This window comes from Etheostoma spectabile, chromosome 21 (genome assembly GCF_008692095.1).
Source record: "Etheostoma spectabile isolate EspeVRDwgs_2016 chromosome 21, UIUC_Espe_1.0, whole genome shotgun sequence".
Classification (NCBI taxonomy): domain Eukaryota; kingdom Metazoa; phylum Chordata; class Actinopteri; order Perciformes; family Percidae; genus Etheostoma; species Etheostoma spectabile.
In genome coordinates, this window is record NC_045753.1 from 2,550,920 (window position 1) to 2,566,030 (window position 15,111).

At 41.9% G+C, this 15,111-nt stretch overlaps 1 protein-coding gene and 1 long non-coding RNA gene across 13 annotated transcripts in view; one reads left to right on the top strand and one right to left on the bottom strand.

Moving 5' to 3' along the window:
• cacna1g (calcium channel, voltage-dependent, T type, alpha 1G subunit) overlaps positions 1-15,111 on the top strand; it is a 323,409-nt gene that overhangs the window by 104,453 nt on the left and 203,845 nt on the right. The gene's annotated exons all lie outside the window — the stretch shown is intronic.
• LOC116671144 (uncharacterized) lies at positions 2,835-11,051 on the bottom strand. The gene is made up of 3 exons (XR_004327209.1): positions 11,041-11,051; positions 9,932-9,936; positions 2,835-2,935 (listed from the first exon to the last, which is right to left on the bottom strand). It is a non-coding gene; the product is annotated as an uncharacterized LOC116671144 (long non-coding RNA).

Below are 15,111 nucleotides of genomic sequence, written 5' to 3' on the forward strand. Positions count from 1 at the left end.
CAGTCTCTCCTCATCTTTTACTTTCCTTAATGAGAGTTAAGGTTTGATTTTACAACCTCAAATGTTAAATGTCAAATCCATCCATCCATCCATCTTCATCCGCTTATCCGCCTCCCTTTCCCGAGCCACATAAACCAGCTCCGACTGGGGGATCCCGAGGCGTTCCCAGGCCAGGTTGGAGATACAATCCCTCCACCTGGTCCTGGGTCTTCCCCGAGGTCTCCTCGCAGCTGGACGTCCCTCCACCTAGTCCTGGGTCTTCCCCGAGGTCTCCTCCCAGCTGGACGTGCCTGGAACACCTCCCTAGGGAGCCCCCCAGGAGGCATCCTTACCAGATCCCCGAACCACCTCAACTGGCTCCTTTCAACGTGAAGGAGCAGCGGCTCTACTCCGAGCTCCTCACGGATGACCGAGCTTCTCACCCTATCTCTAAGGGAGACGCCAGCCCCCCCTCCTGAGGAAACCCATTTTGGCCGCTTGTACCCTGGTCATGTCAAATATTTACCTTAATACATTATGTATAAATTCATTTTTGACAACACAGAATAGTGGTAACAGAAGAATAGGCCATATGGCAAAAATGGTTTAATTTAGTGCTTATTCTCAACTAAAACTGGCGCCCAGTCAGTTGCCTTTGGTGTTGGTTGTTGACGCAAAAAAGTATTTTTTAGTGTCTCAGTCAGACGCAGAGTAACGTAATCCCATCTGTGACGATATTTGACGCTCTGTGTACCCATTAGTCCTCATTTTCCAACACGCTTGTTCAGGACCCTTGGCGTAACTTTTTGACGCTCTGGGTCGGGACACGTTTGGCGTAATTTTTTTTACATAACCACTTAGTTAGGATAAGGGAAAGATCTTGGGTGGAGATTAAAAATGTACATTTAAGTGGCACGAACTGTGGGTCTTTAATACTATTCGCTACCATTGTCACTCTTCACACTACATCATCTTACAGCACTGCGTCCCGTACAGACGCTAAAGGGAGTCAACGGGTTGGTTAAAACACCACAGTTACACAATAACAAACAAACTAACCGATCGAGGCAGAAGTAAAATTACTGTTTTTTTCAATGGAGTCTGGTGGATTTAAAGAGAGCATAGATAACGGCTTCAGTCACGTTGGCAAAGGGCTTTTTCATGGAAAGTGTAAAGCGATGAAAATATTCTAAATACAGTGTATACTTAAACTGATGTTGATTTTTTTTTTTTTTCATTGCTTAACTTCTGTGTATATTAAAAATTAAACAAACAAACAAGGACATTTGATACGTTTATACGTTACTATCTGAAATATCCGCAATTATCTTCCTTATGTGGACCCGAGGGCTAAAGTCACAGAGAACTGATTTAGTGCCTGCACTCTCAGATCAGGCCTGTGTTTAACATAGCCCTGCTAGCATCAGGCTAATGATGAAGCACTGCCAGGCCTCTCCACAGCTCTCCTCTGTGATCCAGGCTAAATGAGCTCTCATCTCGTGACTAAGCTAATGGCTACTGTAATGGTCACAGGCCACTGTGTAGCTGCAGGGTAGCGAAAAAGATGACCCACGCTTGTGTCAGCATTGTTGAAATGTTACCATGTGGCGTTATTTAGAATTTATTTAAATGACACTCTTTGTTGCTTTTTTTATTTTCATGAACGTCCATTCAAGATATCGCCAAATGAGTTGATACAAAGCTAATTAAGACTCCACACAACTTTACTTGGATTTCTCAGTATGGCTATGTTTACAAAATTATATCAGCAGACAAATTTTGCACGGAGAAATATTTATTTTTCTTTTTTAAATCCCCCCCGTGTCCTCCTTGGCAACAATTAATTGCGTGGAGGATGGGTGGGGGTGGTGCGTGATTAGGGAGGGCTCGTGTCATGTGGATGCAACGACAGTGTTGTTGTCATTCTTTTGCATTCCTCATGGGGGCGACAGAAACGATGCACTATACCTTTAAATTACCTTGTTTTCAGCTTTATTACAACATGGTTGGAATTATAGGGAAAGTATTCATTCAATCGATCATTACTCTAGCAATGTTGTCTGCCAGGTGGTCAGTCAGTCTGTTTTTATGCCACCAGCAGATTGACATTTGTGGATTTGAGTGCATATTTTCATGACAACTATTGAATGGATTGCGATCCAATTGTCAGTACAGACTTTTGTGCCACCCCAAAGGTAAACTGTAAAAACTTGGGGATGGAAAAGCTGTGTATTGGCAAAACTATGTCTAAATTACATATTTGCATTTCTGTACTGCACTTTGTTTTAACTTTACATCTAACATAAATGTCCCAATGTATCCTTCTGGCTCCATACACCTTAACATTATCTACAGTATGTCTGCAGCAAGCAAAAAGAGTATCACGCTTATCCATGGTTTATCCCCCTTCTAACACTTTATCCCAGATGATAAATAAACCTTGACAGACTGCAGATGAAGTACAGACTTCAGGAAGGCCTCCATATAAGAGTGAAAAAATAAGGGATAAAGGATGATTTACGCGATTGGAGTAGTTTCAAAGAAATGTCAAACTTTGGCTATAATGTATAATGTCAGCTTTAATGTTAAAGATTGTCTCTTTTTTTCCTGAAGGAGAAATTTCAATGGAACACATACTGCTCGGAAGGCTACAACACACACTTAACCTTCCATTGTCCTCCCACAGCTACAGTACAACAAGATGTCCGTGGAAAGCAAATTAAATCATTGGCAATAAAATGGGAACGCTGAGTTACAGAAAGATGCACAGAGAGAAGACAGAGGAGAGAAAGAAGGAAGGAGGGAGAGGAGTTGGCAGGCAGATGCCATGGTTTTGAATTCCTTGCTGAGATCATAGACTGTAAAGGATAATGAACAGCGCTTCTGGCACTGAAACCTGAAGCCAATGCGGAAATGCCTTAAACCTGTATTCTATCTAATTTACAGCAGGGGGCAACTCCACTGGATGCAAAAGATGTTGGCTTGTATAGAAGTCTATATCTACTTCTCATTCAATTCATTACCTAGGAAAATATTTTAATAATGACTTGATGGACTAGATTACTAGTTTCAAGTCCTCCAATACAGCATGATGTCATATATGGTTTAATTTATTTGAAAAATAGACAGTAATGCAGGCTATGCTTTAGGGTGTGGTTACTTAATTTTATTTATTTTTAATAATTTCTACTATTTATTGATTTCCAGTGGGGAAATTACAATTTACACTCTGTGTACACTTTGTTAGTGATCACACAGAAGCCTGAAATACACACACACACACACACACACATGCTCAGGACCTATTTATGCACAAATGGAGAGGTGTCAGAATGAGTGGGCTGCCAGCTGGACCAGCATCCTGAGCGGTTGGGGGGCTACGGTGCCTTGCTCAAGAGCACTTGGCAGTGCCCAGAAGGTGAAGTGGCATCTCTCCAGCTACCAATCCAAACTCCGTACTTTTGTCCGCATGGGGACTTGAACCGGCCTCCAGTTCCCAACCCAACTCCCTACAGACAGAGCTACTGCCACCCCCTTAGCATTGCTAGCCAAGGCACTGTGTGTTTTCACTTTATCAAAGTTAATTGAAACATTTTGGTTCAGCGTTGGGTAGCACCTTGCCAACCAAGCGTGCTAGCTAGCGGTGGCGGTAACTTAAAGGAAGGTTTGCCTGTTTGCCTTGATTTTCTGTGATATTTAATTCAAGTCAACTAACTTTATCTATCTGTTAGGAACTGAGAGCATCAGTGTGTGTAAAACGCATACTCAACAACACAACACAGGGTCGCACTGTTCACACGTTCTGGTTACATAATCAGCAACACAACACAATACACAATACACTTAACTTACCAGCAGTCAAAAGGTAAAAACTTGCAAAACAAAATACAAAATGTATGAAAAATAGGCAATGAAAACATTTAAATTGTATATATTCCTTTATACTACCATTGAATAAGATGTAGTTATAATAAATAGATCACTATCATGAATTGATATGTCGGCATGAAACGCAAATGGTCCCTAGTCCCGGATGAGTGCCTTATCTCAGATCTCGACTGTAGTCACACCGAATGGCAGCCTTCCCTGCTGGATGCCATGTTGCATGCTGACTTTCCTCTTTAGCGTTAGCTTGAGTGCTGCACATGAAACAGTATAGTACGGCTAGTTGATAAAATAAACAAAATAAAACAAACCACACATCTCCAGCGCCAACCCCTCACACAAATTTGTCACATCCGTTCAAAAACCATGGCCTAATGCCAACTCAGTAAACTGTAGTCCACAACAAATGGCGACTTCCCTACTGCTAGGTATTTTTTAAAGTCTATGGCTAGCTCTGACATTGTGCGGAGCCGAGCTTTTGCTACAAGGTAACTACTTAGGACTGTAGGTGATTGAAAACGACACACAAAAACACACACAACACACACACACACACAACACACACACACACACACACACACACACACAGGTTTGTGACACTATCTTTGTAGTGACCCGTCATTGACGTAATGCATTCCCTAGCCCCTTACCCTAACCTTAACCACCACAACTAAATGCCTACCCTTTACCCTCACCCTAACCATAACCTAATTCTAACCCTAATCCTAAAACCAAGTCTTATTCCTCAAACAGCCCTTTAAAGTTGTGGGGTCCAGCATTTTGGCCCCACAAAGCTGTCGGGACCCCACAAGTATACTGGACTGCCGGTTTTTGGACCCCACGAGTATAGTTAAACAAGACAACACACACACACACACACAAACAGGTTGACGTTAACAGTCTAGCATAAATGTGAGTGAGGAGATGTCAGATCTTATGTCTGCATGCGTTTACCCTGGCTCCTATAAATGGTCTAACAGAGCTAAAAAGTCTCGCTCACAATATTATCTTCCTCCATCTGAGAGGAGTGTGTCTCAAGAGAATGGCAGATTACAGTTAGCCGTCTCTATTGTCCTCCATGTCCCCATGAGGCACACAGAGCCTCCATCGGCACGGCCACCTGCCTGTGTCCGCCTGTGTGTGGTGTGTGTGTGTGTGTGTGTGTGTGTGTGTGTGTGTGTGTGTGTGTGTGTGTGTGTGTGTGTGTGTGTGTGTGTGTGTGTTCATGTGATGAAATCATCTGACCCCTTTGATAATAGCATTCAGATTTCTGACAGGCAGAATTAGCATACATAGTGGCTGAGATGTATTTTTCGGAAAGGTTGCAGGGAAATGTTTTGGCAGAGTTGATGCCGAGAAGAATATAAACATTTAAATATACTTCCCATGTGTTAAGACGCCCTTTAGTAAAGTAGGGACGCATGAAGGGACGGACACCAGGAGAGAGGAGAGAGATTCTTTCTGGATTCTGAGGGTCATTGTCTACCATTGACCAATCACCTATTTTTATACACACCATATTAAGCATATCTAAATGGATTACTAACCTTTCTAAAGGCATTACTACCAAATAGAAGGTAAAAACACATCCACAAAGATTTCTGCAAGGCATTTCTTTTTCCCATGAGTGGGTTATGACTAATCTATAAAGCATTAGTAAGTGACTAATCCAATAAATCTGTTCATCTGTATCTGTTCCTCTCGACAACTTGTTGCAGAATGATGGCTACTTTGATTAGTTATTTAATTTTATTAATCAACTTTTAGAACACTATTCTTAAACAAATTAACCATCTACAGCCATGTTAGCTTTCCAAATAATTTTTTTCTTTGTCAAAAAATACTAAATGTAAGGCTATACTTGATCATTATTTTTATTTGGGGTTAATCTGTGGATTCTCCATTGATCGATAGATTTGAGTCTTTTAGCTAGATAGTGAAAAATGCCCATCACAATTTCATGACCCACGTTGATGTCACCAGGTTGAACATCTAAAAACGCTAGTATCTACCTTCCACTCTAACTACTCAAGGATCTGTGGTGTATTATTTCATTTGAGGCAACTGGCCAAAATAAAGCCAATTTTGTCAAGGCAGCATTTTGAAACTGCAATCCATGCCTTTATAACTACACGGCTGGACTACTGTAATTCACTATATGTGGGGGTTAGTGGGTCCTCCATCACCCGTCTCCAGATGATACAAAATGCAGCAGCACGTCTTTTAACGGGCACACGTAAACATGAGCACATCTCCCCTATTTTAGCTTCACTACACTGGCTTCCTATTCAATTTAGGATCCATTTTAAAATTCTGTTATTTGCTTTTAAATCACTAAATGGTCTTGCCCCGCCATACCTCTCTGAGCTTCTACACTCTTATAAACCCGTCCGCGCTCTCAGGTCAGAGGATCAGCTGCTCCTGACTGGGCCTAAAACTAAGCGTAAGCTCAGAGGGGACCGTGCCTTTGCTGTGTCTTCCCCTAGACTATGGAATGATCTGCCTTTGCATGTAAAACAGGCCTCTTCTTTATCTGTTTTTAAAACCCTTCTTAAAACCCATCTTTTCTCTTTGGCTTTTGACACATAGTAAGATGTCGACTTCATTTACATGTTCTTATTTGCTACTTTGTGTGTTTTTAAATTGTATGGTTATTAATTATAAATATGTTTGTTTATTTTCTGTACAGCACTTTGGTCAACTTTGGTTGTTGTAAAGTGCTTAACAAATAAAGTTGGTATGGTATTATTATGTTTTTCCACGTCCAGGATGAATTTCTCATTGTACACGGTGTTGTAGAAGAGACGTGTACAATATTGGGGGGTGTCTTTTGGTAGATTGACTGGATACTTTCACTGTTAGGGCTGGCAAACTTTATTCCTTTTAAGGATTCGGGTTATTCTGAGTCCCTAAATTGATCTGGGTTGTGCGATCCACTTGAGTCCCTTGAATGATCGAGGACTTGTGAGATGTCCCCTAGCCTAGCTTGCAAGGTTTCAGACTGTCTGCTTGAACTAATTGCATTTAACATACTACATTTATACACCAGACCTACAGTAGGCCTAGCTAGGCTACATGCAGAACATTGTATGTTATTTCAGAAGAGAAATAACGACTTTTGTAGATTTCATTCCCCTCAGCTCATGGAGAGACTTCACTCACTCCTCTGCTGCTGCACAGGTCCACTCATAGCCGGCTGATATCCGCGATTGACTTACTCACTTACTCATGAGTCATTGACAACTCACAACAAGTCATCGAGGATTTGTGAGTTCTCTAATGAATCGCATGATTTGCGACCTTCCGGCTCTGTCTGGTTGGGAAACCTGTCTCGGACTGTCTCTCTGCTCACTCAGTCGCTTGAGTTGACTTGTAGAGTTCTTGTTGCGTACAAAATTGTAATATAAAGCATTTGACAGCTAAGATAGCTAGAACTAGTACTAGTTAATGTTGCAAGAGGTTTGTGTGTGGCACTGTTATCATTTTCCATTGAATTGTAGTAGGACTCTGATCCGAGTTAATGATACTAGAGACTCGCGACTCGTGAGTCACTTCTACGAGTGAATCACGGCTCAAGCAGGTTTAGCGTGAACGCCACTCGGCCTGCGTGAAAATAGACCTAGGGGGGAACTTTAGCGAAGCGGAGAGCCGGCTTAGCGCACGCTTCTGGGACGTGCCATTACATGGGTGCTGGAAAATCAAGCATCGACTTGAATATCCACAACGAAGTCTCTGCTGAAATGCAGAAATTTCATTATACTTTCATTGTACTATGCCTGGGAAATGAATTCCGGCTCAAACCCTACATGGAGATCAGAGGTCAGGGTCAGTTGCAGCACAGACTGGTGGGCTGTCAGGGACTTGTTGATGGACACTTGCTGTGGACTTCCTCCTTCTTGAAAGACAGACCTCCTGTCAACAAGTTCCCCCTGCATTGCCTTGCTGCTGATTATTCAACCACAACAGCCTGAGCTCATGTGCAAAACACATGGAAATATTTAAATCATGTGTAGGAATGTTTCTGATCTGCAGATCTTGATTGTTCGTCAAGGGCTGCGTCACTTTACACTTGGGCACAATACTGTATCCATAATAACTGCTTTGACAATTGAGGATTTGGAGTGAGTCGTGTCAAGTCAAGTCACTGGGGGGGGGGTTTAAGTGCACTCAGCGTTTGTGATTAAGTGCACTTAGTACATAAAGGCTCCGTTCAGGAGGCGATGAGAGGGCGTATAATGTTGGCACTCCCTTGACGCATTGATAACACGCAATAAAGCTCGCTGATGTCTGTTGTGCGCCTGGCGGACACGTGTGTTTAGACTTGTTCTCAGGCAATGTGAGAAGTAACATGGGCGTTCACAGACACACACACACACACACACACACACACACATACAGGGCTGTGTGGGCTGTCTCGGTTTAGGCTGAGATGTACAAGCAAGCCTAAATACATAATTCAGAAAGGGGGAGAGAAAGAAAGAAAGAAGTTGTCTGATCAATACTCCCAACTTGTCAAATACTGTCTTGATCCCTTGGTGTCTTTTTGACACGCTGGGTCGGGACCTCTTGACATAATATTTCAAAGTGCAGGATAAAACCACTTAGTTTGGGTTAGGGTAGTCTCACATTGCCAGACCTTTTGCCACAGTGCTGCAGAGAAAGGTCTGGCAAATCCACACAACATTAGCATAGGAGAAAAATCTGCTCTGGATTATTGGCATTCATTTAAACCAATCACAATCATCTTGGTGTATGGTGAATCTGCAATATAGCGTCAGGAAGGAACTTTTGGTGGAAAATGTGCACGTTGGGAGGTGAGCTCTGGAATTTAAATGGCTGCAGTGTGTGATGAGAATGTTGTACAAGTTATTGTAAGCGAGCAAATCAAAATGACAAAATTGGATTGTCGGTTCTTGCTCAGAAGATGTTTCCTGAATCGACTGGAGTTTAGAATGTTAACACAAAGAAAGGGGAAGATGAGGGACATCCGTCAGCACGACTATCCTTTAAATGACAGGTGGTCGATATAGACTAGGGTCAGGGGAAGGTCATTGGTGGGGTTAGAAAATGTTCATGTAAGTGACACACTGGACGAACAGCACACAAACCTTCTTCTGCGTGAAAGTCTTGTGTTGTTTGACCTATCCAACAGGCTGCCTCCGCATGTGGATTTGGATCTTTTATCATTCCGGTACATCTCATACAGATGCTGGTGCATTGTGTGTCAGGATCTGATGCTGAGGGCCACTGACCAAGCATCAGTATGTGTCGAGTTGGGAGTGAGAACAGATTGGCTTTATGTGTGTTCATACAGTGTATTCACATACACAGACACATAAAAGCACATGGTACAAGCACATACGCGCACAATATACAGTCAAGTACAAGTTGTTACAAGTAAGCACATCAAAATGACACTTACAGTATACACATGGGGATTCAGAGACAAGCAAATGTAACCCCCCCCCCCCCCCCCCACACACACACACACACACACACACAACACAGACTGTAGCCGTGCACACAGTGAAATACTGCAGCCGACGTAATCCCAGTAACGGGCGAGTGATATGCCTTCCCTGGGAGATATAGGGAGACAGCGGGAGAAAAAAGATAAGAGGAAAATAAAGATGAGAGTGATGGAAGTTAGTGGTATACCGGGGGAGGAGGAAAAGGAGGAGGAGGAGGAAGAAGAGAAGGTACAGTATGCCAGTAGCTCACATACAGCAGGAATCCCATCTAGCTTTTAATGCATGGAGACAAGAGTGAGGGAGAAGATAAGAGGGGCAGAAAGTTGAAGACATAAGTGAGCATCCCATTATTATTTTTTTCCTTCATCGGCATAAAAGTTGACTTGTATGGAAACAAAAAGAGAAAAGAAGAAGTGGACAGCTGCCAGTGTTGTCAGTATAAAGGTAAATACGGTGCAACAACGTAAAAGCGCGTAGATGCGATGTGAGCACTTGTAGAATAGGATTTGAGAGCTTATGAAAAAAAATCTGTACTCGTTATTTTTTTTCTTTTCACTTTAGTCACTTTTCCAGTAAAACCACAACTCAGTGATTACAACCTCTGGAATCTGTCGCTGCAGTGTGCTCTCTCCATCACACAGCGGCGAGTCTGAGCCCTCGACTTCTGCAACACTTCTTGCGATACATTTGGTGCAAAACTAATTTTTACCTGTGGACTTAGTCTGCGGAGCTCTGAGCCAACAGGACGGCCGGGGACAGCAGGGTTTCTATCGCCAGATGAGGGACAACTCTGTCCGGCTTATTTATGTAGCATAAAAGCAAGCGTTAGCTAACTAGCAGCCTTCTAAATACTGTAAATACCTTTTAATTATCTCAACACTTTTTAACAGTCCAACTGAAACCCTGGTGGTGAGCTCCAGGTCCTGCAGCCGCGGACGGATTGCCGTCAGTGGGGCTCGGCCGGCGTGGAAACATCGCTAGAAAGCACCAGCCGACCTCGACCTGATCTGATCTGATCTCCAGCGGGACACGGAGAGCTCCGGACCCGGTAGCAGCGGCACAACCCCCCTGGAGCCCACCGCCAGTGTTGGTGGAATAGCAAGCCAGCGTTACCAAACTATTCTGTCAGTGACTTGGATACACTAGATAATAAATGTACTCTAAAATCATATAGGGCATGCTTAATATAGAAATTTTAGCTAACTGATAGCATGTACAATTTACATTGTCTGAGTTCCATTTGGTTGTTTCAGGGTCTTGGTAGTGTGCGTGTCCGCTTATTGTCACACTGTCATGGCTTACTGAGACGTTTGTATAGAATGAGCCACATGTTATTAGTGGGCTACGTATGTGGTCTTCCTGCTATGACAAGTCAGATGTCTACTGTGACAAATTCCTCTAATGTGCAATATTTAAAGATTATTTTGGGGGGCTTTTCCCTTTATTGTAGTGACAGTGGATAGACATTAAAGGGGGAGAGAGGTGAGGGGGATGACACACTTCAAACCCGGGCCACTGCAGGACTCAATCAACACGGGGCGAACGCTCCTACTGGGTGAGCTGGAGGCCGCCCCGTAATGTGCAGTATTTAGATGTAAACAAATACTTTCACATTTTTAGTTTGTTACTTAATAGTTGCTTAGTAGTATTAAGTCCTGCAACCACAACTTGCGGTACGAAGCTTTGACCATTGCTTGTTATAAACAGTCTGTGTCTGGTAAGTCCTCACAGGGTCCGCCTGGTGCACAGGAAGTGAAGGTTTTTCCATTTCTGGCAGCAGCAACAGTGGTTTCTTTGGAATAAATATAGAAGGATGAGCAGACCACCTACACACAAGCAAAAGACTCTAAGACTTTACAGTACTGCCAACACCGTTTCATTGACAAATGATCTCGGAGAGACGCAGTGCAATACCATGGCAGCAATAAACACAATATGCAATAGCAACACATGCTAAACCTGAATAACAAGTTGTCCCTTTTAAACTGTATGTGAGTTATGATATTCCCATTGTAGGCTTTCAGTTGTCCAAAAAAATGTTGCATTGCCATCCCTTATATTATCTGATTTACCACTTAATTTTGCGTATTCATCCCTCACTTTTTCAAAGAGTTTTAGATTGGATCGACTCACCATGAGTTCTCTGTCAGTTGTTGGCCTATTTCACCCTTTTGTGACTGTCACGCTGAATGAAAGCCAATTTCATAAGGCGTGTCTGAACAGGGATTAGGTTGGGTGATATTAAAGGAACTTTTTTTGTTTTGTTTGCACATAATATGAAAGTCTTATTGTTTGGGGGCATTCCAAAAGTTGCAGAAAATATCCAATGGAGTTCAAAATCTCTGTCCCTGTGTAAGTGTTCTCACAGGGAGTAAAAGCAATGGAGGGCAGAAATGTGGAAGTGCGAGAGCAGTGAGCCGTTAAGCACAGGTCACCTGTGTCTCTGAACCTCAGAGGCAGGCTTGTGTTCAGCTTCTCTGGTCTCCACATGGATGTACAGCCAGCGAACCATGGTGAGAGTGAACTCACACATTTCCATTTGGGACACACGCGGTGTCATCAGATCTTAAATCCAATCCTTGTTCATCAGGATCATGCAACGCACTTCGCGCAATGATGTAGTTTCGGGGAATCAATACCGAGATTGCAGAGGCTGTGTTACGATGTGCTGCCACACCAGTACGCTCCAGCGGGAACGCCTCAGGCTGTCATGTCCTGTTGACTTTAATGAATTTTGAAACCCAGCTGGACGTAGAGTGTGTCTGCATGTGTAATTGTGTGCATGTTTGAAATGATAACAGTATGGAGGGTTTAGTTGGCTGACTCAGTGTTCATTTATGAAGAGTCCTTAAAGGCTTTGTCCCATGATGCATGCTGAAGTATGCATGTACTGTATGTATCAGTGTGCAGATGTGTAAATACATAGTCCCTATCACTCTCAGTCAGTCTTAAAGGGGATTCTTATACAGCTCGATGGGCTCTGCTGGCATGCAGGCTCGAGCTAATGCAAAATAGATGAGTAATTACTCCGCAGTAGAGAAAGAGGAATGGCTCTGTCTCAAGCAAAAGAGACAAAAGAGAGATGGGATGGAGTATTAGAGAGAGCAATGTAGTCATTTTATGCTCAGCATGGTTGTAAGTATTTCTGCTCCTTCATTTCAAAACATTAGTTCCCTCTGAGCTGTGCGTCTTGGACTGTAACACCTGTCAATAGTTGGACTTGATGTGCCCTGTTATCTATTCATCAAAATCAGAATCACTTTATTGATCCCGAAGGAAAAATTCTGTTACAGTTGCAAGACTATATGAATATCAGAGTAGAAATATGAATAAAGAAGTAAATATCATGCAAGGTCCAGTGTGCAGTGTCTTTCAAAAAGATGAACTTTAACAAGGGTTGTTGGTTCAACTGGGCCTTTGCTCCAGACTTTAAACAGGCAGAAAGTAATAACTTTTTATCACTTGCAATAAAAAAAAACACAGAAACATGCACAACTGAAATATAATGAAAAATATAGAATCTAACGTATTGCTGTAGTACGGAAGAGAATTAGGGCCACTGGTGAAAATGTATGTGAGATTTATGTCAGAATTCCCAGAAAAAAGTCAGAATTCTGACTTTAATCTCGGAATTCTGACTTTTTTCTCAGAATTCTGACTTTTTTTTAAATTCTGGGATTGAAGTCAGAATTCTGACTTTATTCTCAGAATTAAAAAAAAGTCAGAATTCTGAGAAAAAAGTCAGAATGCTGAGAATAAAGTCAGAACTCACAGAAATGTTTCACCAGTGGCCCTAATCCTCTTCTGTACTGCAACAAGCAAAAAAAAATGTTAAAACTAAAAAACTAAATAGTTAATTAACATTTAAGTTTTTTTTGCCAAGAGAAGACAGGAGAAGATTGCACTCGCATGTGGCTCATCAGGCGATTAGCTTAGCTTAGCATACAGACAGGAAGCAGGGTAAAACAGCTAGCACTATCCAAATTCAGCAGTACATCTATGTAAAGCTAAAAAGAATCGCAAAAAGAAACAGCTGTGGTTTAAGGGAGAGTTATAAAATGTAACTTGCTGAACAGTGGCACGTCACAGTTAATTCCCGTAGACTACAAAAAAAGCTTGGCAAAGCTCAATCTAACTGTATTTCTGTGTCTTTTGTTTTTATTTAGTTTCCCCTTCCTGAAATACATCTCGTTACATTTTAGTAGACCTAAAGCTTTATGGTTGCATTGTAAAGTTCCCTGTAGGGGGATGATTTAACCTGCTATATATTTTAGTGGGCTGGTAGAAATAAAAAGTTGGGGTGATTTGGTTGGTAGGTTGAACAGAGGTTTGAGAAGCGGACTAGTAGCCCGGAGGTTGCTGGTTTGAATCCCTGGCAAAATAATAGCTGCCAACCGGAGAGTTACCAGAGTCAAGATCAGATGCAAGTCCATTTCATGGCTGTGTGTGTTTGGAAATAGGCTGTTTGGATGAATGCAGGAGATTCATTTCCCCATGGGGATAAATAAAGTGGTGTTCTATGTAATTATCTTTTAATGTATAAAGAACAATTTGAAGCAGGGAAATTGGGAGGCAGCGAAGCAGCATTTCTAAATTTGCTGCTACCCTAGGATTGGAGTCAGTGGAGGCCAATTCTACCTACCCTTAAAATGAAATCATCACCCATAATATTACATAATCAGCTCAATTTGTATTTTTCATGGACGAGCTTAGTTCTGAAACAAAATTAAAACCTAATCAAGTAAGACGCCTCACCAATCCTCGCCAATATTTGGTGTTATTCAAACTCAAACTGAAAAGTGACAAAAAAAACAACTAATTAAGCTGATACTCAAAGTTCAGTCTAACTATGTATGCAGCATAAATATAATCCAACAGGGCAAAATCAGAACATGATCGATCTATCTATCTATCTATCTATCTATCTATCTATCTATCTATCTATCTATCTATCTATCTATCTATCTATCTATCTATCTATCTAATCATTAAGTATCCTGTTTCCCTTTGCAACAATTTTAACAAATGCATCCATGTCCAAGGTTTTTGTTGAACTCTCATGGGCAAAGATCAAGAACTTTCATTCCTTAATGTAACATGTTGCAACGATAGTGAGTACTGGAGAACAGCAGGGACTCCCCTTATATTTGGCCTTTTGTCAATGAAGGTAGCACAAATCTGTCACACATACTGGAGAAGGTCAACAGTAGAGTAACAGAGACTACAGTGCTCTGGGCTTTCTAACTTCAGAGAGGATCAATCAACAGGGATTGATGGTCACCTGATAGTGAGTCAACACAGTACCTGTCTCCACTGGATCTTTTGCCATCTGTACCATAGAATAGACAAGTTGGTTCCAACAGTGAGACAGTGTACATTAAATTTAGATCAAACAGTGAACACAATGTTTGTTCTTTAATCTTTTTCTTTTGGGAGATTATATGCATGACTGAGCAATCTGCTCTGAGGCTCTTCTGCCTCTTTGGAGTAAATGAGTGGTGTGTAAAACATCTGGAGCAATGTACGGACAGTATTAGGGAGAAACCTGGGGCAGCTGTTTGCTAAGAACCAACTATCTAATATGCTGTACCCCCTAGAAAACAGCAGTGCAATATTTTGAGTAAAATCTGTTGGGATTTCTAGACAGGCTACATGAATACTCTCCAAAGATGAGACCATGGTTAGCGTCTGGTTATGTTTGAAAATGGGGGGAGCAATACTTGGAAAAGTACAAAAATACATAATTAGCATGTCAATTGCGGCCAATCACTGCAAG